This window comes from Rhincodon typus, chromosome 13 (assembly GCF_021869965.1).
Source record: "Rhincodon typus isolate 14 chromosome 13, sRhiTyp1.1, whole genome shotgun sequence".
NCBI lineage: Eukaryota > Metazoa > Chordata > Chondrichthyes > Orectolobiformes > Rhincodontidae > Rhincodon > Rhincodon typus.
The window spans coordinates 72,796,522-72,821,988 of record NC_063344.1 but is presented as its reverse complement, the minus strand read 5'-3'; the positions used below and the strand labels follow the sequence as shown (position 1 = coordinate 72,821,988).

The following is a 25,467-nucleotide window of genomic DNA, read 5'->3' as shown; positions in this document are numbered from 1 at the left end:
TTTGACAATCTTCTACACTATCCACAACTCCACCGATCTTTGTATCATCTGCCAACTTACTAATCCACCAGTCTATATTTTCATCCAAGTCATTTATATATATCACAAACAGCAGAGGTCCCAATACAGATCCCTGCGGAACATCACTTGTCACGGATGTCCAGCCTGAAAAACACCCTTCCACCAATACCAATCGGTCATCTATGGGCAACCAAATTCTGAATCCATGTGGCCAAGTCACCTTAGATCCCTTGCATCATCATCTTCTGGATGAGCCTACCATGAAGGACCTTGTCAAAATCCTTACTAAAATCCATGTGAACAACATCCACTGCTCTACCTTCATCGATCACCTTCATCACCAAATTGAAAAATTTAACCAAGTCATTAAGACATGACCTGCCCCGCACAAACCTGTGCCTAATTAGGCCAGGGTTTTTGAAATGTGCGTGAATCCTATCCCTAAGAATTTTCTTCAATAGCTTCCCAACAATCAATACAAGACTCACTGGTCTGTAGTTTCCTGGATTACCCCTATTTCTCTTCTTGTTTAGAGGAACAACATTAGCTATTCACCAGTCCTCCAGGACCTCTCCAGTGGCTCATGAGGATACAAAGATCTTGGCCTTGTCTAAGCCTCTTGCCCTAAGGGAGTCCCCATCAATACCAGGGATGTTAAAGTCACCCACTATGACAACTGTTTTTATTGCACTTGTCCATAATCTGCCTACATGTTGGCTCCTCAATGTCTCGGTAGCTGTTGGGAGGCCTATAGTTTAATCCTATCATAGTGATTGCACCCATCTTATTTTTGAGCTCTACCCATATTGCCTCAACGGATGAGCCCTCCAGCATGTCCTCTCTGATGTAACATTCTCCCCGATTAGTAACACAACTCCTCCACCATTTTTATCTTCCTCTCTATCTCGTCTAAAACAATAAAACCTTGGAACGTTGAGCAGCCAATCCTATCCCTCTCTCAACCAAGTCTCTGTAATGACCACACCATCATAGTCCCATGTACTGATCCAGGTTCTGAGCTCATCTATCTTACCTTTAATACTCCTTGCGTTGAAATAAACACACTTCAGCCCATTAGTACCCTCATGTTCATTTACGTGTCTCTGTCTGTCCTTTCTTTCTGATTTGCTCGTCGTAACGTCTACCTTCCCCTCAATCCTCCTACTTGCTGACCTGCTGCTCTGGTTCCCAACCCCCTGCCACTCTAGTTTAAACCCTCCCAAGTCACACTAGCGAACCTCCCTGCGAGGATATTGGTTCTGCTCCAGTTTAGATGCAAACTGTCCCTCTTGTACAGGGTCACCCATGCCCCAGAAAAGGTCCTAATGATCCAAGAACCTGAAACCCTGCCCCCTGCACCAGCTCCTTAGCCACACATTCAATCTCTCCTATCTTTCTATTCCTTGCCTCACTAGCACGTGGCACGGGTAGTAACCCAGAGATTACTGCCCTTGAGGTCTTGCTTTTCAGCCTTTTTCCTAACTCCTTGTACTTACTCCGCAGGACCTCATCCCTCTTTCTACCTATGTCATTGGTACCAATATGCACCGTGACCTCTGGCTGCTCACCTTCCCCCTTCAGAATTTCATGCAACCACTCAAACATCTTTGACCCAGGCACCAGAGAGGCAATACACCATCCTGGAGTCTCAGACATGCCTATAGAAATGCCTATCTGTGCCCCTAACTAACAAGTCTCCTACCACTATTGCTCACTTGGATCTTGTCTGACCCTGCTCTAAAGCACAGGCAATTGTGGTGCCACAGGCCTGGCTGCTGCTGTTATACTCCCGTGAGAGGCTATCCAACTCAGCAACCCCCACCCCGCCAAACAGAATCCAAAACAGTATGCCTGTTAGAGAGAGGAACAACCTCAGGAGACTCCTGCACTACCTGCCTGCCTCTCCTTCCACTGCTACCCTCTGTCTACTATGACCGAGCCAGTATTTTATTCATCTTGTAAGCTCATCTCCGACCCCATGTGACTTTACCTTCTGTATTAGCCTGCCATGAGGGACCTTGTCAAAGGCTTTACTGAAGTCCATGAAGACAACATCCACTGCCCTACCCTCAATCATTTTCGTCACTTCCTCAAAAAAACTCAATCAAGTTAGTGAGACACGACATCCCCTTCACAAAACCATGTTGCCTCTCGCTAATACACCCACTCATTTCTAAGTGGGAGTAAATCCTGTCTCAAAAGAATCCTCTCCAGTAATTTCCCTACCACTGACGTAAGGCTCACCGGCCTGTAATTAGCTGGATTATCCCTGCCCCTTCTTAAACAAAGGAACAACATTGGCTATTCTCCAATGCTCTGTGACCTCCCCTGTAGCCAATGAGGAAACAAAGATTTCTCTCAAGGCCCCAGCAATTTCCTCCCTTGCCTCTCTCAGTATTCTGGGGTATATCCCCTCAGGCCATGGGGGCTTGTCTACCTTAATGTTTTTCAAGATCCCCAATACCTCCTCCCTTTTGATCTCAACATGACCCAAACTATCTACACACCCTTCCCCAGAGTCATCATCCACCAAGTCCTTCTCTATGGTGAATACTGATGCAAAGTACTGATTTAATACCTCGCCCATTTCGTCTGGCTCCACACAAATTCCCTTCCCTGTCCCTGAGTGGGCCAACCCTCTCCCTAGCTACCCTCTTCCTCTTTATATATGTATAAAAAGTCTTGGGATTTTCCTTAATCCTATTGGCCAATGACTTTTCATGACCCTTTTTAGCCCTTCTGACTCCTTGTTAAGTTTCTTTCGACTTTCCTTGTATTGCACCCTTGCTTTGTGTGTTCCCATCCTCCTAGCCTTGACAAAAGCTTCCTTTTTCTTTTTGACTAGGCTCGCAATAACTCCCGTTATCCAAAGTTCCCTAAACTTGCCATACTTACCCTTTATCCTTACAGGAACGTGCAGGTTCTGAGTTCCTATCAACTTACACTTGAAAGCCTCCCACTTACCAGATGTTGATTTGACCTCAAACATCTGCCTCCAAATCTACATTCTTCAGTTCCTGCCTAACATTGTTGTAATTAGCCTTCCCCCAATTTAGCACCCTCACCTGACAACTACACTTATCTTTATCCATCAGTACCTTAAAGCTTACTGAATTGTGATCACTGTTCCCAAGCTGCTCCCCTACTGAGACGTCGACCACCTGGCCAGGCTCATTCCCCAATACTAGGCCCAGTACGGCCCCTTTCCTAGTTGGACTATCTACATACTGCTTTAAGAAGCCCTCCTGGATGCTCCTTACACACTCTGCCCCATCCGCACCCCAAGCACTAAGTTAGTCCCGTCAATATATGGGAAATTAAAATCACCCATGACAACAACCTTGTTACTTTTACATCTTGCCAAAATCTGTCTACATGTCTGTTCTTCTATCTCCCGCTAGCTGTTGGGAGGCCTCTAACAACCCCGAACATTGTGATTGCACCCTTCCTGTTCCTGAGGTCTACCTATATTGCCTCGCTGTATGAGCCATCCAAGGTGTCCTCCCACAGTACAGCTGTGATATTCTCCTGAACAAAGTGTTCCAACTTCCCCACCCTTTTTACATCCCCCTCTATCCTTCCTGAAACATCTGTATCCTGGAATGTTAAGCTGCCAGTCCTGTCCCTCCCTTAACCAAGTTTCTGTAATAGCAACAACATCATAGTTCCAAGTACTAATCCAAGCTCTAAATTCATCTGCCTTACCTGTTACACTTCTCGCATTGAAACATACGCACTTCAGTCCACCAGATGTGCTTTGATCAGCAAACACAGCCTGTCTTCTTCTACTGGTCCCACGTGCCCTGGAAGAGATTCCAATGGTCCAGATTTCTGAAACCCTCCCTCCTATATCATCTGTTTAGCCATGTGTTGAGCTGTACTATCTTGTATTTCTAACCTCACTGGCACACAGCACATGGAGTAATCCCAAGATTACAACGTTGGAGGTCCTGCTTTTTAACTTTCTACCTAAATCCCTGAATTGCTGCTGCAGGACCTCATCACTCATCCTACCTATGTCGTTAATACCAACAACAACCAATATGTACCACGACCTCTGGCTGTTTACCCTTTCCCTTCAGAATGCTTTCTGCCTGTTCAGACACATCCTGGACCCTGGCACCAGGGAGGCAATGTACCATCTCTTTTGCATCCACAGAAACGCCTATCTGTATCACTAACTATAGTGTCCCCTGTAACTACTGTTCTAGTGCTCTCTGTCCTTCCCTTCTTAAGAGCTAGCTGTGGTGCCACCAGTCTGCATGCTGCTGCTGTTTATCCCCTGATAGGTCATTGCCCCCAACAGTATCCAAAATGGTATACTTGTTAGAGAGGGGGACAACCACAGGGGATTCCTGCACTGGCTGCCTGCCTCTCCTAGCAGTGACCCATCTATCTACCTGCACCTTGGGTGTCACCACATCTCTAAAACTACTGTCTAAGATGCTTTCTGCCACCCTCATGCTCCTAAGTGCATCCAATGCCACTCCAACCCATCCATGTAGTCTGTGAGGACCTGCAATTGGGGAACTTCCTGCAGACGTAGTCATCTGATACTTGACAACAGGCCCTCCACAAATGACCATCGGGGAACAGTGATGCAACTCTTCCCCGCACCAGCCAATCAGCATTACCACTCTGCTGCACTCTTCTGGGTACTCACCTTCACTTGAACATGAAGGGTGTCTTGATGAAGTCCACCTCCTGGAAGCAGTGATGCAACTCTTCCCAACTTCAGCCAATCAGCGTCACCACTCTGCTGTCTTCTTCCAGGTACTCTACAGTCCCCATTAAAGAAGAAACAAGAAACAGCTTTATTTGGGAATAAATTGATTCACAGAGTGAAACTCTTGCAATGTGACCCACTGAAGGAAGCAGACTACAGTTTACATTTGAATTGCTTCACTTGAGATCAGATGCGCAGATGTCTGTGATCATAATTTGTATGGATACCAGGAGCTATAATAAAAGTTTACTGAATCCTTCAGTATTGTACTTCTGTGTCTTGTTCTTACGGTACAGGAACCAAAAATAAGTATCGCTTCATCAGAAATGAATACCTTGCTGAAAGAACAAATCCCATGATAATAAAATCTAAATCTAAATGTAAAATCTAAATCTTGCTTTATGTGCATTCAAGGAACCATCCCCCTCTATATATTTAGGAACAGGAGTAGGCCATTCAGCTCCTTGAGCCCGTTCCACCAGTTAATCAGAACATAGCTGATCTGTGGCCTAATCCCATATCTTTGCCTTTGCCCATATCCCTTAATATCTTTGCTTATCAAAAATTTATCTGTGTCAGATTTAAAATTAACAACCGATCTAGCATCAACTGCCACTTTTGGAAGACAGTTCCAAACCTCTATCATCCTTTGTGTGTAGAAGTGCTTCTTCAACATCTCTCCTGGACAATCAGGCCCTAATTCTCAGACTATTCCCCCTAGTTCTAGAATCCCCAATTGGTAGAAATAGTCTTTTCCTGCTAATACTTTGAAGACTTTACTCAGGTTACCCATTAATCTTCTACATTCTAGAGTATAGAGTATACAGACCTAATTTGCATTATCTATCCTCATAACTTAATCCCCGAGTCCAGGTATCATTATTGTAAACCTATTATTGTTGTACTCCCTCCAAGGTCAATATATCCTCCCGAAGGATCCTAAGGTGCCCAGATCTACCTGCATTACTCCAGCTGGGGTCTAGCCAGGGTTTAATTCGGTTAGCAGAATTAAGAGTAAAGTGGTAGGTAAATTGATTAGAAGCTAAAAGAGGATCTACACATCATGGGGAGGGCAAGGCTAAAAAGTGATAAATTATGATTTTTCATCTGCATGTATCAAACAGAAGATTCATGCCCAAATCATAGCAACATTTTATTTGATAAAATTCTACATAGTTGACATGTGAGCAAAGTTGAGCTTGTGGAATAGTAGAACAGTAGCAACATGGATATGAAGTTGGCTGAGTGACAGGAAACAGAGTATGGATGAATGACTGTTTTTCAGACAGTCTTGGAGTTCCCAAAGGGCCAGTGTTAGTAGCTCTGCTTTCCCAGATGTATAAATGGTCCACAGGAAACAATTTCAACTACAAATTGGCAGATGGTAAGACTTGGAATCCTTGTGACCTGTGAGGAAGATAATCGGAGACTTCAGGAGAACAAGAGCAGAGAGGTTATGCTGAAATTATTTCAGAATCATTCGGCATTAGCTGGAATGTTGCATCCAAAGTTGGCACCACACTTTAGGAAGGTTATTAAGGCATTAAAGAGGCTGCACAAAAGATTAACAAGAATGGGTCCAGGAGAAGCTGGAATGTTCTTTTTGGAGAGAAGATGGAGATGAGATTTGATATAGGTAGTCTGGAAGGGTCTGGACAGAGCAGATAGAAAGGATCTATTGTGGATGGATCAAAACCCAGGGGCCACCAAGTGAAGGTGACTGGCAAAAGAAATAACACCGAATGAGAAAAAGTTTTCCACAGAGTGATCAGGATCTGAAATGCCTGAAAAGTATGTTGGAGGCATTCAAAAAGGAGTTGGAAAATTACTGTAGCCATTTTTTTTTCCAGTAAGGTGTAGGGGACTGGGACTCAATAAGGTGCACTTGCAGAAGGCAGGTATTGACATGATGAGCAAATGACTTGCTGTTTTGATTTGATTCACAGATCCTTTATGATGAACTTAAATTTCACACACTTTCATTGTGGAATTTGAATTTATATCTGAATTACTTTTCAAGCAACATAACTATAACTCTTGCAAAGCATTAGTGAGCTGTCCAAATAGTACAGGCCATGTTGAACAGACTATGACAGAAAGGGATAGAGAGTACAAATCTAAGAGTAAAAAACATTGCAAGGTGGTGTACTCAGAATCCATGGTGAACTATAAAAATGTTTGACAGAGAATGGTCAACCACTCATTTCCTGATGGTCAATGTGCCTTCCTGGTCACCAATAGCATAAAGCAGAATGGCTTTGGTTCAGTTTGACATTTATTTTTCAACCATGCTTTTTGTGCACTCGAAGATCTCATGTGGGAGTGAATGTTCACTTCAGGACAAACGGCCTCTCCAATCAGCAGAAACTCAAGATTCACACAAATGTTCTCACTTGCTGATACCACACACTCATACCACACACTCTGGATCATAATGCAGTTAAATTGTGGATGCTTTGCCCCAGCTTCAGAACACTCACCGTGGCCTAAATTTGAAAAAGACAGAAGTCTTGCACCAACAGCAAGAGCACATCCACCACTCTACGTACTTCAGAAGTTCTGTTCTGGGAGTATTCATTGCAAAAATCACATTGGATTATTAAATCATCCACAGAATGGGTCAATACAAACAGAGGCCTTATACAACATGATCGGAGAGAACAAGAGATTGTCTGAAATCAAGAACAATACCTGACAGATAATAATTATCATATATCAATTATCTCTTGGTTCTTGAGGCACAGACAAGCACAAGGTGTTAAATAAAGCATGCTATTATCACAGCTAAAGATGTATCAGTAACGTATTCCCATTCTAAAGAAACAGCAGCAGTAAAGGGAGAGCTGGAGCCCAAGGAGATCAGGAATCCAGTCACACCTCATTTGCTTACTCTTGATGATAGTGCCCTCTGCAGTGACACGTTACCCAACTGAAAGGCTGATCCTGTGATCCAGATAGCTGGAAGACCTCTGCAGATTCCAAGATTCCCTAGATCAATGTTCTTCCTGAGCTGCACAGTGATCCAGTCAGTTCCAGTCTGGCCATGCTCAGGTTGGACCCTTAAAGTTACCTTATAGAATCACTGCTGAAAAACGTGCATGGGAACAGCATGAAGGAACAAATTGTCCACACATTCCAGAATAAATGAGAGGAATTTTCCACGTACCCCAGTGTGAGAAGCACTGGTACAGAATAGTGCAAGAAAAAAACTAGAATGAGCAACAGGTATAGAAGGTTCCGAAGATGTGGGTTGATGGTGGAAGAGTTTGTGCATAGATCACATATGGCCCTGTTCCTGTTTTGTGAAATTCAAGCTGTGTACAGGCACACATTAAGAAACTGATATGAAAGCTGAATGTACTGGAGTCTGGTGAATTTGAACCTTTATCACATCAATAGCTTTGACACAGGCTTCAGAAAGCCCTCATAAACAGACGCACACTGTCCTGAATCAGATACTAGTCTTGTTGATTCTAGCTCTAATATTTATGTTAAGAGATATTTTCATTGCAAACCCCGTGTTGTAAGTTAACCTTTCGAATTCCTGTATAAATAATTGTTGACCTAAGTGACCCTTTTATCTCTAACTAGTGAGACTAATGAGAAGTTCTGACATTACAGAATGAATGTGATTACATAGCAAACCCTATTGCAGTACTAACTCAACCATTATCTTTTCATTTTTGTTTTGAGATTGGTTACTTGCTCCCCCAATAAAGATTCTCTCACAAATAAACAATTCCAATGCTTTTCAGTCTCTCATGCCCTGACCTTTGCCATTTCTGTGAAGCAGGTTCAATAGACAGAGTCATAGAATCATACAGGTTTACAGCACGGAAACAGGCTCTTCAGCCCCACATGTCCATACCACCCAGTTTTTACAATTAATCTAGTCCCATTTGCCTGTGTTTGGTCCATATCCCCCTCCATAGCTACCCCATCCATGTACTTGTCCAAATGTTTCCTAAAATTAAGAAATTGTACTCACCTCCACCATGATCTCTGACAGTCCATTCCAGACACTCACCACCCTCTTTGTGGAAAAAACTCCCCCTCTGGGTTCTTTTGTATCTCTCCCCTTTCACCTTAAACCCTCCAGTTTAAGACTCCCTTGCCACAGGTAAAAACTGTTGGCTATCGACCTTATCTATGCCTCTCACAATTTTATACACCTCTATTAAGTCACCCCTCAGTCTCCTACACTCCAGGGAAAACAGTCTGAGCCTATCAAACCTCTCCTTATAATACAAACCCTCCAGTCCAGGTAACATTCTTTCTAATTTAATAGTATCCTGTCTTTAGTCGGATAACCAGAACTGCATGCAGCACTCCAAATATGGCCTTACCAATGTCTTGTATAGCTGCAAAAGATGTCCCAAATCCTATACTCAATGGTCTGACCAATGAAAGCAAGCATGCCGAAAGCCTTCCTATAACTTCACTTTCAAAGAGCTATGAACTTGTATCGCTAAATCTCTGTTCTGTAACACTCTCCACAAATTAGGTTGTCACGAATTAGGTTCTTTGTCACATGGACTCAAGTATAGAAGTACAGTGAAAAGTTTGCAACGTCATGCCATCCAGCACCAACTTAGGTAGAAAGTATCGAAGTACAAATCTTATATACGACATATAGGAATAAAGTAAAAGAAAGTTACATTACCTTACAGTAATTCATAGTACAAGTTAGAAAAATAAGAAATAAAGTTAAAAAGATAAACATTACAGACTTTCTACAAAGATCCTGCAGTAGATCAACGCAGGGGGCTTCCACATGTGGTCTGACCAGGCTTGCAAGCCACTGACTGCCTGCACCAGTCCCCAAGCCAACAACCATCCCCACTCCATTTTGGGCATGCTGGCTGTCCTGATCCACTCAGTCTCAGGACCCAACCATTGACTATGTAAATCCTGTCCTGGTTTAACTTATCAAATTGCGACAGCTTGCACTTACCTAAATTAAACTCCATCTGCCATTCCTCAGACCACTGATCCAGTTGATCAAGATCTCGCTGTATTCCTAGATAACCTTCTTCACGGTACACTATACCACCAACCTTGGTGTCACCTGCAAACTTACTAACTATACCTCCTAAGTTCTCATCAAAATCATCTATATAAATGACAAATAACAGTGGACTCAGCACCGATTCCTAGTCACTGACCTCCAGTTTGAAAAACAACCGTCTACCACCACTCTCAGTCTTCAACTTTCAAGCCAATTTTGTATTCAACTGGTTAGCTGTCTCTGGATCCTGTGAGATTTAATCTTATTCAACAACCTACCATGCGGTACCTTGTCAAAGATCTTGCAGACAATGTCTACCGCACTGCCCTCATCTATTTTCTTGGTCACACCAAATTTGTGAGGCATGATTTCCCACTCACACAGCCATGCTGACTATCCCAGATGAGTGCTTGCCTCTCCAAATGCCTATAGACCCTGTCTCTCAGAATCCCCTCTAACAACTTACCTACCACAGACATGAGGCTCACCAGACTGTAGTTCCAGAGCACTTCCCTGCAGCCTTTCTTAAATAATGGCACAACTTTAGCCACCCTCCAATCATCAGGGGCTTCAGTCGTGGCTGTGGATGATACAAATATCTCTGTTAGCAGCCCCGCAATTTCCTCCCTAGCCTCCCACAAAGTCCTGGGGTGCACTTTACCAGTTCCCAGAAATTTATCTACCTTAATGTGTTTTTAAGACTTCCCGCACCTCCTCTTCTGTAATGTAGACTGTCTTCAAGACATCACTAACACACACAGAAATTTTTAAGGTTTTGGAGTAGATTTGAAGTAGAATAGAATTGGAGAAGAATAGAACAACAAGAGTACATGAACACCAACTGGCTACAAAAAGACGCGACCAATACTCACTAATCTCAATCCACACGGACAAGGAGAACCACGACTTCGACTAGGACAACACCAAGATCCTGGGACAGGCTAGGCAGAGACAAGCACGAGAATTCCTGGAAGCATGGCACACCACGAAGCAGGCTATTAATAAACACATTGAACTTGACTCCATATACATTCCACTACGGAGGAAACCTGGAAGTGAGGCAATCCATCGCAACGGACCCCAGAGTTTAAAAGCCAGGCAGGAAAACACACCGACGCTTCATCAGAGGCTGCACTGAGGATGTTACCAAACATGGTAATGAAACGTCTGCGGAACAACAAACCAGCTCGGTGAGCCAACCAACCTCAACACACACAGAAATTGCTGGAAAAGCTCAGTAGGTCTGGCAGCATCTGTGAAGAGAAATCAAGGTTAACATTTCGGGTCCGTAATCCTTCCTCAGTACTCAGTTCATCCTCAGTTCTTTCGGTTTTTATTCAAGGCAACACCATTTGTTTCCCCAAGCTCTGTACCATCCTTGCCTTTCTCGACTATAAATAGTGATGAGAAGTATTCCACACACAGACAACCTTGTTGATCTTTAAGAGGCCCTATTCTCTCCCTAGTTACTCTTTGTCCTCCATGTACTTGTAGAATCCCTTTGGATTCTCCTTTACCTTATCTGTTAAGGCCACCTTGTGTCCCATTTTAGCTGTTCTGATTTTTCTCTTAACTATACTTCGACACGCTCTATACTCCTCAAGGAATACACATGAATCCCAGCTGCCTACACATGTCATATGCTTCCTTCTTTTTCTTGAGCAGGACTTTAATAGCTCTAGACATCCAGAGTTCCCTCCTCCTGCCAGCCTTACCCTTTACTCTAACAGAAACGTGCTGGCTCTGAATCCTCATTAACTCACCTTTGAAAGCTTCCCACTTACCAGATGTCCCTTTGCCTGCAAACAGCCTCCCCCAATCAACTTTTCAAAGTTCCTGTCTAAGACCATTAAAATTGGTCTTGCTCCAATTTAGAACTTTAAGTTGTGGACCAGACCTATCCTTTTCCATAGAATCATACAAAATAGGTGCAGGAATAGACCATTCTCTCCTTCGAGCCTGTACCACTATTCAATATGATCATGACTGATCATTCAAGCTCAATATCCCACTCCCATTTTCTCTCCATACCCCTTAACCCCTTTAGATACAAGGCCATGTCTAGCTCCCTTTTGAATATATCTAATGAACTGGGCTCTAACAGCTTCCTGTGGGAGAGAATTCCACAGGTTCAAAACTCTGAGTGAAGAAATTCTTCCTCATCTTAGTCCTGAATGGCTTACCTCTCATACTTAGACTATAACCCCGGGTCTGGACTTCCCCAACATTGCGAACATTCTTCCCTCATCTAGCCTGTCCAGTCCCTTTAGGACTTTGTACACTTGTATGGGATAGCCCCTCATTCTTCTAAATTCCAGCGAATACAACCCCAGTCAATCCAGTCTTTCTTCATATGTCAGTCCTGCCATCCTGGGAATCAGTCTGGTGAACATTCAGTAGACTCCCTCAGTAGCAAGAATGTCCTTCCTCAGACTAGGATTCCAAAACTGCACCCTGTATAACTACAGCAAGACATCCCTACTCCTCGACTCAAATCCTCTTGCTACGAAAGCCAGCATGTCATTAGCTTGTGTGCACAACCCAGACCATCAGGAAGCTAACCTTTCATCCATGGACTCTATTTACAGGGCTCGCTGCCGCGGAAAGGCAGCCATCAAAGACCAATTGCACTCTGGTAATGATCTCCTACAACCTCTTCCGTCAGGCAGAAGATACATAAGCCTGAACACATGCACAAACAGGTTCAGGAACAGCTTCTTTCCAGCCGTTATCAGACTGTTGAATGTCTTTTTAATCTGTACATCCTTTGCTTGCTGTGATCTATTGTACCGCTTGTAAACAAAGCTTTTCACTGTATATTGGTATGCGTGACAACTAAAAAAATTAAGCAATCAATCATTGCCTGCTGTACCTGCATGCCGAACTTTAGCAACTGTTCCACCATGACACCCAGGTCTCTTTGCACCTCACCTTTTACTAAACTGCCACCGTTCAGATAATAATCTGCCTTCCTGTTTTTGTGACCAAAGTGGATAACCTCACATTTATCCACCTTATACTGCATTTGCCAAGTATTTGCCCAATCAGCCAGTCTGTCCAAGTTCACCCCATAGCCTCTTAACAAGACCTCACACCTAACATGCTTTGTTTGACCTAATATGTCACCTCTTCTTTACACTGATAAAATCTTTAGCTCTCTCAGGACAGTAACTTGAAAGGAATTTAGGGATTTACATATACATATTAATCAATTAAAACCTTCTAACTGATTAAAGATTTAACAGTATTTTAGACTTGTTTAATACATCCTCATCAGTGGTGTGACCCTTTGATCTTTTACTTATAAATCCTGTGTCTGATACCACTTCTCTCACTAACACCTGAAGAAGTAGCGAAGCTCCAAAAGCTTGTGTTTTCAAATAAACCTGTCGGACTATAACCTGGTGTTGTGTGATTTCTGACCTCGTCCACCCCAGTTCAACACCGACACCTGCACATCATCCTCCTCACAGCACAATCTGCCACCCAGCTTAGTGTCATCTGCAAATTTGGACATATTGCATTCAGTTCCTTCGTCCAAATCATTAATGTATATTGTGAACAACTGGGATCCCAGCACTGAACACTGCAGTACTCCACTTGTCACTGCCTGCCACTCTGAAAAGGATCCGTTTATTCCAACTCTCCGCTTCCTTTCTGCCAACTAGTTCTCTATCCATATCAATACATTACTTCTGATCCCATTAGTTTCAATTTAGTTTACTAATCTCTTGTGTGGGACCTTATCAAAAGCCTTTTGAAAGTCCAGATACACAACATATACTGATTCACCCTTGTCCACTCTATTTGTCACATCTTCAAAAAGATTCCAAAAAGATTTGTCAAGCATAGTTTCCCTTTAATGAATCCATTTGGACAAGGACCGATTCTGTCATCACTTTCCAAATGCTCAGTTATTACATCCTTAGTAATTCACTTTCCCCACCAGCGATGTCAAGCTAAGCAGCCTCTCATTCGCCATTTTCCCTCTCCTCCTTTTTCATAAAGTAAGGTTACATTACCTACCCTCCATCCATCCATTTGCAACTCTTCCAGAATCTACAGAATGCTGGAAAATGAACACCAATACGTCCACTATTTCTAGTCTATCACACTCTCTGCCCCTTGTACATTCCTCAGTGTGTCCAACTGCTGTTCCAACCAAAACACGCAGTCCGTGAGGAGCTGCAGCTGGTCACACTTTCTGCAGACATAGTCTTCAGGGACACTAGACTGTTCCCCGATCTCCCACATCTAGCAGGAGGAGTGTACCAATGCCCTAACTACCATCTCTGATCCTTCACAGTGAGACAAAGAACTGAATCTTACCTGGCTGTTAACTCATTGATGATCGCCCTCCTCATTGCAGCCCCATATTCACCAAAGCCCTTAAACCTCCATCAGCACTTCAAACACAAAGCAGCCCTTCTCAAAAATGGATGCTCTGCAAGTGCTTGCCTCCCTTTTATTCTCTCCAGGGCAGTCATTGGTAACTGAGCTGACTCCTCCCAGAATCCTCCTCAGGCACTTCTCAGCAGCACCCACTGTTGGATGTCCCTGCAACAGCCAATGGTACTAGCTCTTCTGCGCTCCCCTCCTCAGTCATGGTGACTGAGCTGACTCCTCCCAGAATCGTCCTCAGGCACTTCTCAGCAGTGCCCACTGTCTTTAGCTTTCATCTGAGTGAGAATAAGGTATTGAGGGTGCTGGTGATCTGAACTAAAAGTTGAAAGTGCTGGGGAAGCCCAGGTCTGAAAACTTCTAACGGAGAACAAGGAACAGGTCATACTGGAATCAAAATATTAACTCCGTTCCCCTCACCAAAAAGGCTGCCTGACCTGCTGAGTTTCCTCATCACTTTTGTTTTTATTTCACAGCTTTTGTCATATGATGTGTACGGTCTCGAGGAATGGAGAATTTATCGAAAAGATACATCTGCAAGTTAAACCTGGAGAAACATCAAACAGCATTTATTTTACCATTTTCTTTGAATATCTTTTGTTTTTTAATTAAAAAAAAACACACTAGAATCTGGGAACATGAAAAATTTGAGTGTGTGGAGGGATGAGTTTATTTTTGGTCAGAGAAGCATCTGGGAATATGTCTGAGAATTATCGACTGTACTATCGTCCATCACTCATAAGGAAACTAAGATTAAAACCATGTTGGAAACAACCTTCCAGGGAATCTGAAACCATATAAAAGAACACAGAGCCATCAGAGCTTGGCTGAAGATGATGAGTTCAGTGTTGCAGTAAGCAGATGCAGGAGACAAGGACTCGACTTTGAAGCTAAGAATAAGCAAAGAGACAATCTACCACTGTTTGTGTTACAACATATCATTGGTGGATCTAGGTGATTCAAACCATCATGAGAAATTTGAGTAAGTTCTGAAGACATGTGGCACTATTGATAAACACTCTCTGTTGACCTGGGTTATTTCGATGTAATTCTTAGATAAAGATCAGAAAAAAACCCAAGAAAAAGTGCTGAAATTCTTTGACAAAAGCAAAGTTTTGAAGGACTTCATGACTGAAATTGGTGACATAGAGACTGTGTGAACTGCTGAGCCAAATTATAATATCTGTCAGTTATGCCTGGCATTTCATGTATAATTCATAGTTTATAACTTGACCCCAATTTACCTGTTAATTGCACTTAATGTATAAATCTTCACTACTTCCTTGGATTTAAAGCACTTTGGCAGATTATGCAAAATGCCATAAACTGCAAGATTTTTTTGCATAACTATCAAAATTATGCACCTAGTACAATATTCAGACATTGTACTACCAACTTATCACTTTAATTTACATGGCAAATTGCAATACTTTCATGCTGTGGAAGAGGACTATCTGCTCTGAGGAGTATCAAGTATCATTTCTCTACTCAATACCAGTATAAACAGTAACAATGAACTTCAAACTAGGGCTAGGCAGAAAGAAAATTCTATACCATTTATAAGGTGGATAATCAGACTCCTCTTCTCTATGCACTCTCAGAGTTTCTGTTTTACACATCATTTACAGTGTTGTTAATGTAATGCCAGATTTCGAGCAATTTTTATGCAGCAATTTGGTTCAAAGTGGTAGAGGAGGCAACATTGGAATTAATTAGGGATCAGTAAGCTGCATCAAATGACAGGACATCATGAAGGCTCTGGCTTATTAGATGAATCTTGTGTCCTCCTCTCTAATTTCCCTGGACCATATTGTGAGGGTGGAACCAGTGTAGCCACAGACTTTGATATGTACACTCTTTCAAGCTTTTCCTCATATCTTTCTTCTTCCCTGAAATAGACTGGGATATCAAGGCCAGTATTTAGATCAAGGCAATTGGTAACTCAAGTGATTAATTGCTGATAATGGATCACTATAGTATGGAGCTAGTGAGCAAAACTTTGCTTGATCTTGAGAAATGAAATATTTATTTCACCTCAGTCCCCTTCCTTACCAAACTTCTTTATCCAGAGAATGAAAGAATGTGGAAGTCAATCACAGAGTGTGGTTGAGGTGAATCACAGATACAGTGAAGGGGAAGCTCAGTTCCCAGGAGGGAGAGAGAAAAGGAGGACCAGCAGACAAGGATAAATGGGAGGATGCACATGGGTAGCAGAAGCCTTGCCATTGATCGATTCGGTGAATGCCTTTACTCTGCACTGTGAATACTTTGTAACTCTATGAGACTGGCATGATTCTCATGAGTTGAATGCAGGTTCTTCTTCATCCTTCAAGGCGAAGATATTCATGTTCATCATCAGGAATGTTTGGAAGGGTTCCACATTCCTCTGGGTTTGTACAGTTAATATGCTTCTGAAAAGTTCTGCTCTAGATAGGACAGGATACCACAGAAGGTTAAACTGGCTCGTGAATTCCCCTCTTTGTGTTTCCTCTCTTTCTCTAATGCATGCCTGCTTTTGAAGGAGGTTTTTGTTTCTGACAGGCGCAGTGATCCCAGGTGAGCTTCTTCTCGGATTCAGGTCAATATTAGGTCAATACATCTTCAGAGTTTCCTTTGTGTGTTTCTTTGACTGGCATGAGAACACCCTTCAGCTCAAGCTCCCCAATGAAAATTCATTTTGGTAATGGAATGTTAGTTACTTTGGCCCTAGGACCAGTCCAACTCAGTTGTGACTGTCGCAACTTGGTGTGGGTGATTGGCATGCCAGCTCAGGTGGGTACCTCAATGTCTGGGATTTCCTCCTGCCATCTACTCACCAGATGCTTATAAAGACAGCTCCAGTGCAAGTGGTTGAGCTTCTTGGCATGAGACTGGTACACTGTCTTGGTCCTATATTACAAGGAGGACAGTGGGCAGCACTGTTGTTCCATACATGACCAGTTTTTTTTTAATCACGAGTGGGACAAGTGGTACCATCAGCTGTGGCAGCATTTATTGCTCCTCCTTAACTGCCCTTGAGAAGGGGTTGGTGAGATCCCTTCTTTATCCGCTGCAGTTTATGTAGCACTGTAGGTAGACACACAATGCCCTTCAGGAGGGAATTCAAGACTTTGACCCAACGACCATGAAGGAACATCAATATACTTCTCAGTCAGGATGGTGAGTAGCTTAGAGGGAAACTTGCAGGGTGGTGGTGGAGTTCCCCTGTATCTGCTGCCCTTGTCCTTCTCAATGGAGATGGTCATGAGTTTGGAAGGTGCTGTCTAAAGATCTTCAGCAGATTGATAAAAAAAAACTGAAGATGGCAGGGCCTTGGGCAGTACCCTGAGAAGTCTTGCAGTGTTGTCCTGAGCTGAGATGATTGGCCGCTAATAACTATAACCAGTTCCTTGTGGTTGGTTGGCTTGCTGAGCTGGTTCGTTGTTTTTCCGCAGATGTATCATTGCCCTGCTGTGTAACATCATCAGTGCAGCCTCCAATGCAGCACCATTGTGTCTTCCCGCCTGTTATTTGGATTCTGGAGTCCATTGAGCTGGATTACCTCACTTCCGGTTTTCTCTTCACAGTGGAGTGTATATGGGGCCGAGCTCTGTGTGTTTGTTGATGGTTTTCTTTGTGGAGTACCAGGCTTCTAGGAATTCCCGTGCTTGTCTCTGTTTTGCTTGTCCCAGGATCTTGATGTTGTCCCCGTCGAATTGGTGGTTCTTCTTATCCATGTGGATAGAGATGAGTGAGTATTGGTCATGTCTTTTTGTGCCAATTGATGTTCGTGTAACCTTGTCGTTAATTTTCCCCTTGTTTGTCCAATGCAGTGTTTGTCACGGTCTCTGCAGAGAATCTTGTATATGACAGTGGTCCTGTCCATATTGGGTAGTGGGTCTTTGATTCGGGTGAGCAGTTGTCATAGGGTTGATATGGGTTTGTGTATTACTCTGATGCCCAGTGGTCGTAGGAACCTTGTGGTCAGTTCAGATGTGCTCCTGATGTAAGGTAGCGTGATGAGTGTGTCGGGGCTTGTGCTACATCTATTCATGTTTCTTTTGATCTGATGCTCAATGGTTGCTGAAACATACATTTGTTGTGGCAATTCTTGGAGCTGTTTCATTATCAATTTAAGAGAGAGAGAGAGAGAAAAAAAAAAGTTGGGAAATAGTGCTGCTGCTACCGAGATAAGTGAACTTATCCACAGCTTCTAGTCATGGACTGAAATCCTGAGCTCAAGTTGGGGATCTCCTGGAGTAGGTTGTTGTGGCCATTACAGAAACTTGGGTAACTCAGGGACAGGAATGGTTGTTGGAAGTTCCAGGATTTAGATGCTTTAAAAGAAATAGGGAGGATGGTAAAAGAGGCAGCGGAGTGGCATTGCTAGTCAGGGCTAGTATAGCAGCTACTGAAAGGCAGTTCGAGAATGATATGTCTACAGAGTCAGTTTGGGTTGAGGTCAGGAACAAGAAAGGAGCAGTCACTTTGTTGGGGTTTTTTACAGACCCCCTAATAGTTGCAGAGAAGTGGAGGAGCGGATTGGGAGACAGATACTGGAAAGGTGCAGAAGTCACAGGGTTGTAGTCATGGGTGACTCCAACTTTCCAAATATTGATTGGAAACTTTTTAGTTGTAATGGTTTAGATGGAGCAGATTTTGTTCAGTGTGTTCAGGAAGGATTCCTGACACAGTATGTAGGTAGACCAACACGAGTAGAGGCCACTTTGGATTTGGTGCTTGGCAATGAACCGGGCCAAGTGTTAGGCCTGTTGGTAGGCGAGCATTTTGGCGGTAGTGATCATAACTCTATTACTTTTACAATAGACATGGAAAAGGATAGGTACATACAGCAGGGTAAGGCTTATAATTGGGGGAAGGGTAATTATAATTCGGTTCGGCAAGAACTGGGTAACATAAAATGGGAACAGATGCTGTCAGGGAAGAGCACTATTGAAATGTGGAGATTGTTTAAGGAATGCATACTGCATTCTAGCAGGAAGGGAAGATGCAGTAGAGTGAGGGAGCCTTGGTTCTCGAGAGAGGTCGAACGACGAGTTAAGAGGAAGAAGGATGCTTATGTAAAGGTTTAGGAAACAAGGATCGGAAAAGGCTGTAAAGGGATACAAGTTAGCCAGGAAGGAGCTGAAGAAAGGGCTTAGGAGAGCTATAAGGGGAATGAGAAAACCTTGGCAGATAGGATCAAGGAAAACTCCAAGGCTTTTAACACTTACGTGAGGAATAAGAGAATGACCAGAGAAAGGGTAGGGCCGATCAAGGATTGTAAAGGGAATTTGTGCATGGAGCCTAAAGAGATAGGAGAAGTCCTTAATGAATACTTTTCTTTGGTATTTACAGCTGAGAGGGACCTAGTTGTAGGGGAGGACAGTGCGAAACAGGCTGGTAGGCTAGAGGAGGTTGATGTTAGTAAGGAAGATGTGCTAGGAATTTTGAGGAACTTGAAGATAGATAAGTCCCCCGGGCCTGTTGGGATTTATCCAAGGATTCTATGGGAAGCGAGGGAAGATATCGCAGGGTCTTTGGCGATGATCTTTTTGTGCTCACTGTCCACGGGTTTAGTGCCGGAAGATTGGAGAGTGGCAAACATCATTCCCTTGTTCAAAAAAGAGAATAGGGATAACCCTGGAAATTACAGGCCAGTTAGTCTTACATCAGTGGTGGGCAAATTATTGGAAAGGGCTCTGAGAGACAGGATTTATGATCACTTGGATAGGCACAGTTTGATTCGTGATAGTCAGCTTGGATTTGTGAGGGGTAGATCATGCCTCACAAACCTTATTGAATTCTTTGAAGAGGTGACCAAACACAGGGAAGGTAGAGCAGTGGATGTGGTATACGTGGATTTAAGTAAGGCGTTTGATAAGGTTCCCCATGGTAGGCTCATGCAGAAAGTAAGGAGGCATGGGATGGGGGAAATGTGGCAGATTGGATTCAGAATTGGCTGACCCTTAGAAGACAAAGGGTGGTAGTGGACGGAAAATACTCAACATGGTGCTCATTTACGAGTGGTGTACCACAAGGATCTGTTCTGGGTCCTCTTCTATTTGTGATTTTTGTAAATGATTTGGATGTAGGAATGGAAGGGTTGATTAGTAGGTTTGCAGACAATACGAAGATGGGTCGAGTTGTGGATAGTGCAGAGGGCTGTTCTAGGTTACAAAGGGACATTGATAGGATGCAGATCTGGGCTGAGAAGTGGCAGATGGAGTTTAACCCTGAAAAATGTGAAGTGATTCATTTTGGAAGGACAAACTTGAAAGCAGAATACAGGGTTAACGGAAAGATTCTTGGCATTGTGGAGGAGCAGAGGGATCTTGGGGTTCATGTCCACAGTTCCCTGAAAGCTGCCACCCAGGCGGATAGAGTTGTTAAGAAGGCGTATGGTGCGTTAGCTTTCATAAATAGAGGGATTGAGATCAAGAGCCGTGAAGTTATGCACCAGCTATACAAAAGCCTGGTTCGGCCACATCTGGAGTATTGTGTCCAATTCTGGTCACCTCATTACAGGAAAGATGTGGAAGCGTTGGAAAAGGTGCAAAGGAGATTTACCAGGATGTTGCCTGGAATGGAGGGAAGGTCTTATGAGGAAAGGTTGAGAGAGCTAGGGCTTTTTCTCTTTAGAACGACAAAGGATGAGAGGTAACTTGATAGAAATGTACAAAATGATCAGAGGTATAGATAGAGTAGACAGGCAGAGACTTTTTCCTCGGGTGGAGGTAGCTATTACGAGGAGGCATGGTTTTAAAGTGAGTGGAGGTAGATATAGGGGAGACATCAGAGATAGGTTCTTTACTCAGAGAGTGGTCAGGGCGTGGAATGCATTGCCGGAGAGGATAGTGGAGTCGGCCTCATTAATGGCATTTAAGCAGCTATTAGATAGGCATATGGATGATAGTACAAGGTAGCGGTGGAGGTTAGATAGACCTTAGGTTTACGGTAAAAGTTCAGCACAACATCGTGGGCCAAAGGGCCTGTTCTGTGTTGTACTGTTCTATGTTCTACTTCCTAAGCTAGTTTGTTACTGCAGTTTTCTTTGTGCTGACTCTTAGGTTGAAGATGTCATCTATTTTGGAGACCAGGTCCCTGTTGCATGGCAAGTTGAGGTCTGATCCAGCAGCTTGTACGCAGTCATCAGAAAACAAGAAATTGTGAAGCATTTAGGAAGGAATGTGGGAGAGGAAAACTAGAAAAGGTAGCACACTCCTCACTTGAAAGTTGTTGCAATTGCTTTTGGTTTTCTTGCCTTTAAAGTAATAATAGTCAAGATACAACCGAACGACCTTCCCACCACCAAATCACCACGAGTTTTTTGATTTTAACTATTAACCACCACCAGTAATCAGCCAATTAGATATTTACTTGCAAAACCCATTATTGGGCACTGCAAACCATCAAAAAGGAGGGAAAGGGGGTGTATGTACAAAGTGAAGTCCGGACTCATGCTCAGATTCGAACACACCATCTAGGTGTTTACTTGGCAGCAGTTTTAACCAACTGAAGCCCCGCACTGCCAAAAAAATGGAACACTGTGTCATTCTTACACAGGAACCATGCTGATCTTCTCTGTGTCATTCCAATTTTAGTACATAAGCTGCTGAAGTGAACACAACAGTCAACTTCCAAGAACTGGATGCTTTGTACCTGAGCAGAATGGGTCCAATATCATTGCTGGGAGGTTTGCTTGTGTTGTTGGGGAGGTTTCAGAATGATTTGACAAGTGTCTGGGGCATAGAATAGATATAAAGATGGAAACAAGGTCCAATCAGATATCTTATGGACAAGATCAGAACAGACCCGTCAAAATATTTTAAGAAGGTAGCCTAGACCCTAACTTTTTCTTATTTTAAAGACCTAAAAAGAAGACTCAAAGACTGTTGAACTTTTAATTTATTCCTCTATTTTCTTAGTTTAAACCACAAAAGATTCTAATATAAATTATTACCCATTTCCTTACTTTTCTACTATTCTGTGAAGTAATGCTTAACTTTTCAACTGTCATTTCTCTTACTACTTTGTACCTAAGCTTTTTCCGCACCTAGGTACCTTGGTACTTAAGATAATGCCATATGTGGAGACATTATACACTCTTCACTGCACTCCTGTACTTCTGTACTTGAGTACATATAATAATAAAATCTAAAATTTAATTTAAAATCTAAATGTAAAGTGTCTGTTCCAGATACAACACGACTGGTTAAACTACTCAATGAGCAAAACACCATTTATTTAAGCACTGTAGCTACAATACAACCAAAGAAAGAGGAATTTAGAATAACTCTACTGGAAAACTTAAAAGCTTAATAGATACAGTAACAATTACTAACTAACTGTTCCATTATACTAACATCCAATAAACACACCCCTTGGCAAGAAATGGAAATTAAGACACAGATTCTCACATGCAGTTCTCCCATTCAGGAGGGAAAAAACAAGAGAAAATCCAGAGATAGCAGCAATCAGGAGACATTCACTGAAGCTTCCAACTCTGTGCTTCCAACATGGGAAGGTGCTGTGGGAAGGGGGGATTGTTGGTGGTCGGGGAATGGTCTAGTGTGTCCCAGAGGGAATGATCTCTGTGAAATGCAGAAAGGGAGAGTGAGGGGAAGATGTGTTTGGTGGGGGCTTTCTGGTGGAGTTGTCTGAATGGTGGGATGAAAAGTGAGAACAAGGGGAACCCGCTCACACTGTTGCGGGTGATGGGAAGGGGCAAGCGCAAAAGCGTGGGTGATGGGTCAGATGCAGTTGAGGGCTCCATCAACCACAGTGGGCAGGTTATGGAAGAACCATGTCCTCTCTCCCCTCCCCCCAACTCCAGTGGGACTGTCTATTCTTTCTAGTCTGACAGTTAGACGCACTATTTAATCTCCTGCACAGTTAAGTGCCAGTGAACATCATCTGCCGTAGTGCAAGGAACAGAAGCTTCCACCTTGTTTCTCTCTGCCAGTGTCAGATACCAGACTTCCCACCTTGTTTCTGTGCCAGTGACCAGTCAGATTATAGTCATCAGTTCCCCTGTTCATTTTTAATCCTTGCAGCAGTAGTTGTTACATTGCACTGATCCTCAGAGCGTCCCACCCTGACCCATCTCCCTATAATCCACCTAATGTGTACATCCCTGAACACTACAGGCAATTTAGCATGGCCAATCCACCTTACCTGCACATCTTGTGCAGGAGAATGTGCAACTCCACAGAGACAGTCACCTAGGGGTGGAATCTAACCCGGGTCCCTGGCACTGTGAGGCAGCAGTGCTAACCACTGAGCCACTGTGTCACCCCACAGTGTTGTCTTCCTCCTTTACCTTTTTGTACTTTCCATTGTGGTCCTCAGTATTTCACACTCCTCTGAATATTGAGCATTCTTAACACACAGTAAAGCTTCCTCTTGTGCTTTGTGTGTGTCAATATGTGCTGCAAGAACCAACTTGAGCAATGCTGTGGTCTTGTGAGTCAGTGCATTGACGTACTTTTACAGTGTGCAGCCCTGTTGTTCGCTGCTTCTGTGTGTACGATGAAAGCAAGTAATTTCCATCCGCTGTTAGGGCAGGTATTCACATCAACACAAACAGTGTTTGTTGCATTCAACATCATTGATATAGATATGATATTATTACATTTAAGCAATACATTTGGTATTGCATTACATGTATTAGCATAGACAAAATGGGTGAGACAACAATCAGACTGGGGCAACAATAATTTGAAGTTAAGTGATCTTTGTGAAGGATGTACCCAATAACCAACTTTGGCATATTTGTTTGGAAAACAATAATAACGAGCCAGTTACCAACTCAAGGGTCACACAGCAGATGCCCCTGGAAAATGCCAGTACTTAAAATAATTACTTGAAAGCATACACATCAATCTTTGATGAGGATGCACATTATGAAAACACACATATCAAGATGAGGAGTAAGCCTAGGAAGTGAAATAGAAGCAAATAGTAAATGAAAGTGCATGCTGTACGAAAGTTACAACACTAAAGACATGAACCTTGGAAATTTACTTATATCTTCCAGGAACCATGATTATAGGAATGTTACTTCTCAAGATGACGTCTTTCGAATACTTGTCATTGCTGCATTTGCCCTTATACTGTAGTCTCAGTTGAGAGCTATATTTCAGGCACTTTCTACCTTCCTAAAGGTTTTTAACAATAACTGTCTTTCTAAACTCAACTTCTCTGTTGAAATCTAGAAATTGAGTGAATGTGAGAAACCAGCTAATTTTTATTTTTATTTATTTAATGCTAACAATGAGTGTAGTTTGGTCAATGAACTGAGATTTTACATTGCATAGCTCTTTCACATACTTTTTTTCAGTTGTAAGAATAATTTTTAAATTACTTTTAGCGCTGCAGAAACCATTTGGATATCATATAAATTTTATTTCAAACAAATAAATTCAATATATTGCCTATGTATAAATTATTGTCAATAAAGTGAATAAACGGAATTAATATTTTACCAAATGTGAAACAAACCAGAAGTTATGTAAGATTCTTCTACAAATTATTCTTGTTTTGGAATATAATTTTTAAAAATGTATGTGCAACCAGTTTTATGCAACATAGGAGCAAATTACGGCAGATGCTGAAATCTGTACTGAAAACAAATGCTGGCGATCACAGCGGGTCTTCAGGATACACAACAAGGGTCACCGAGCAGAGGCTGATAGCTACGTTCAGTGGATGGCCTCAAGCGGGATCTTGGGTGCATGTCGCACTGTAGGTGACCCCTACCACACTATCACTGTTACACAACACACACACACACACACACACACACCCTCTCTCCATCTCACACACACACACATACACACACGTACCCACTAGCTCTGCCTCTCACACACACACACACACGGGTGAATTTGTATTTGCAAATTCATTCTATTTTGTTCAAAAAGCACACAATTCATAGACAGTCAGTCAATGTGGCATTTTATAAATTCCTACTTTAGAAATAAAACCATTCAGAGCAAGAGCAAGAATCTCAACAATGACCCCCGGCAACGCCACCATAAACCTTGCCCTGACCTGAAAAACATTCATTACTCTGTTTCCTATCACTCAGCCAATTTTGTGTCTGCCTATTTTATTCCATGAGCTCTAATTTTTTTTCACAAGTCTGTCGTGCAACACTGTGTCAAATACCTTTCGGAAGTTTAGCACTGCTCTCGTCAACCCTATGCTAACACTTCAACAAACAGCAGCAGTTTTGTCAAACAATTTTCTTTCAAGAAATTCATGCTGGCTTTTCTGAATTAACCCACATTTCATCATGTGACCACTAATTATGTTTCAGGAAGTTAGC

General features: G+C 42.7%; 1 protein-coding gene and 1 pseudogene across 1 annotated transcript in view; both read right to left on the bottom strand.

Moving 5' to 3' along the window:
* LOC109923277 (solute carrier organic anion transporter family member 2A1-like) overlaps nucleotides 1–14,179 on the bottom strand; it is a 168,324-nt gene extending 154,145 nt beyond the window's left edge. The window contains exons 1-2 of the mRNA XM_048604665.1: nucleotides 14,085–14,179; nucleotides 4,685–4,799 (exon numbers count right to left, since the gene is read on the bottom strand). The gene's annotated coding sequence lies outside the window, so the exon portion shown is untranslated. The remainder of the gene's footprint in view (nucleotides 1–4,684; nucleotides 4,800–14,084) is intronic.
* Nucleotides 14,180–21,668: 7,489 nt separating this feature from the next.
* LOC125484771 lies at nucleotides 21,669–21,763 on the bottom strand (annotated as a pseudogene).
* Nucleotides 21,764–25,467: the final 3,704 nt, after the last annotated feature.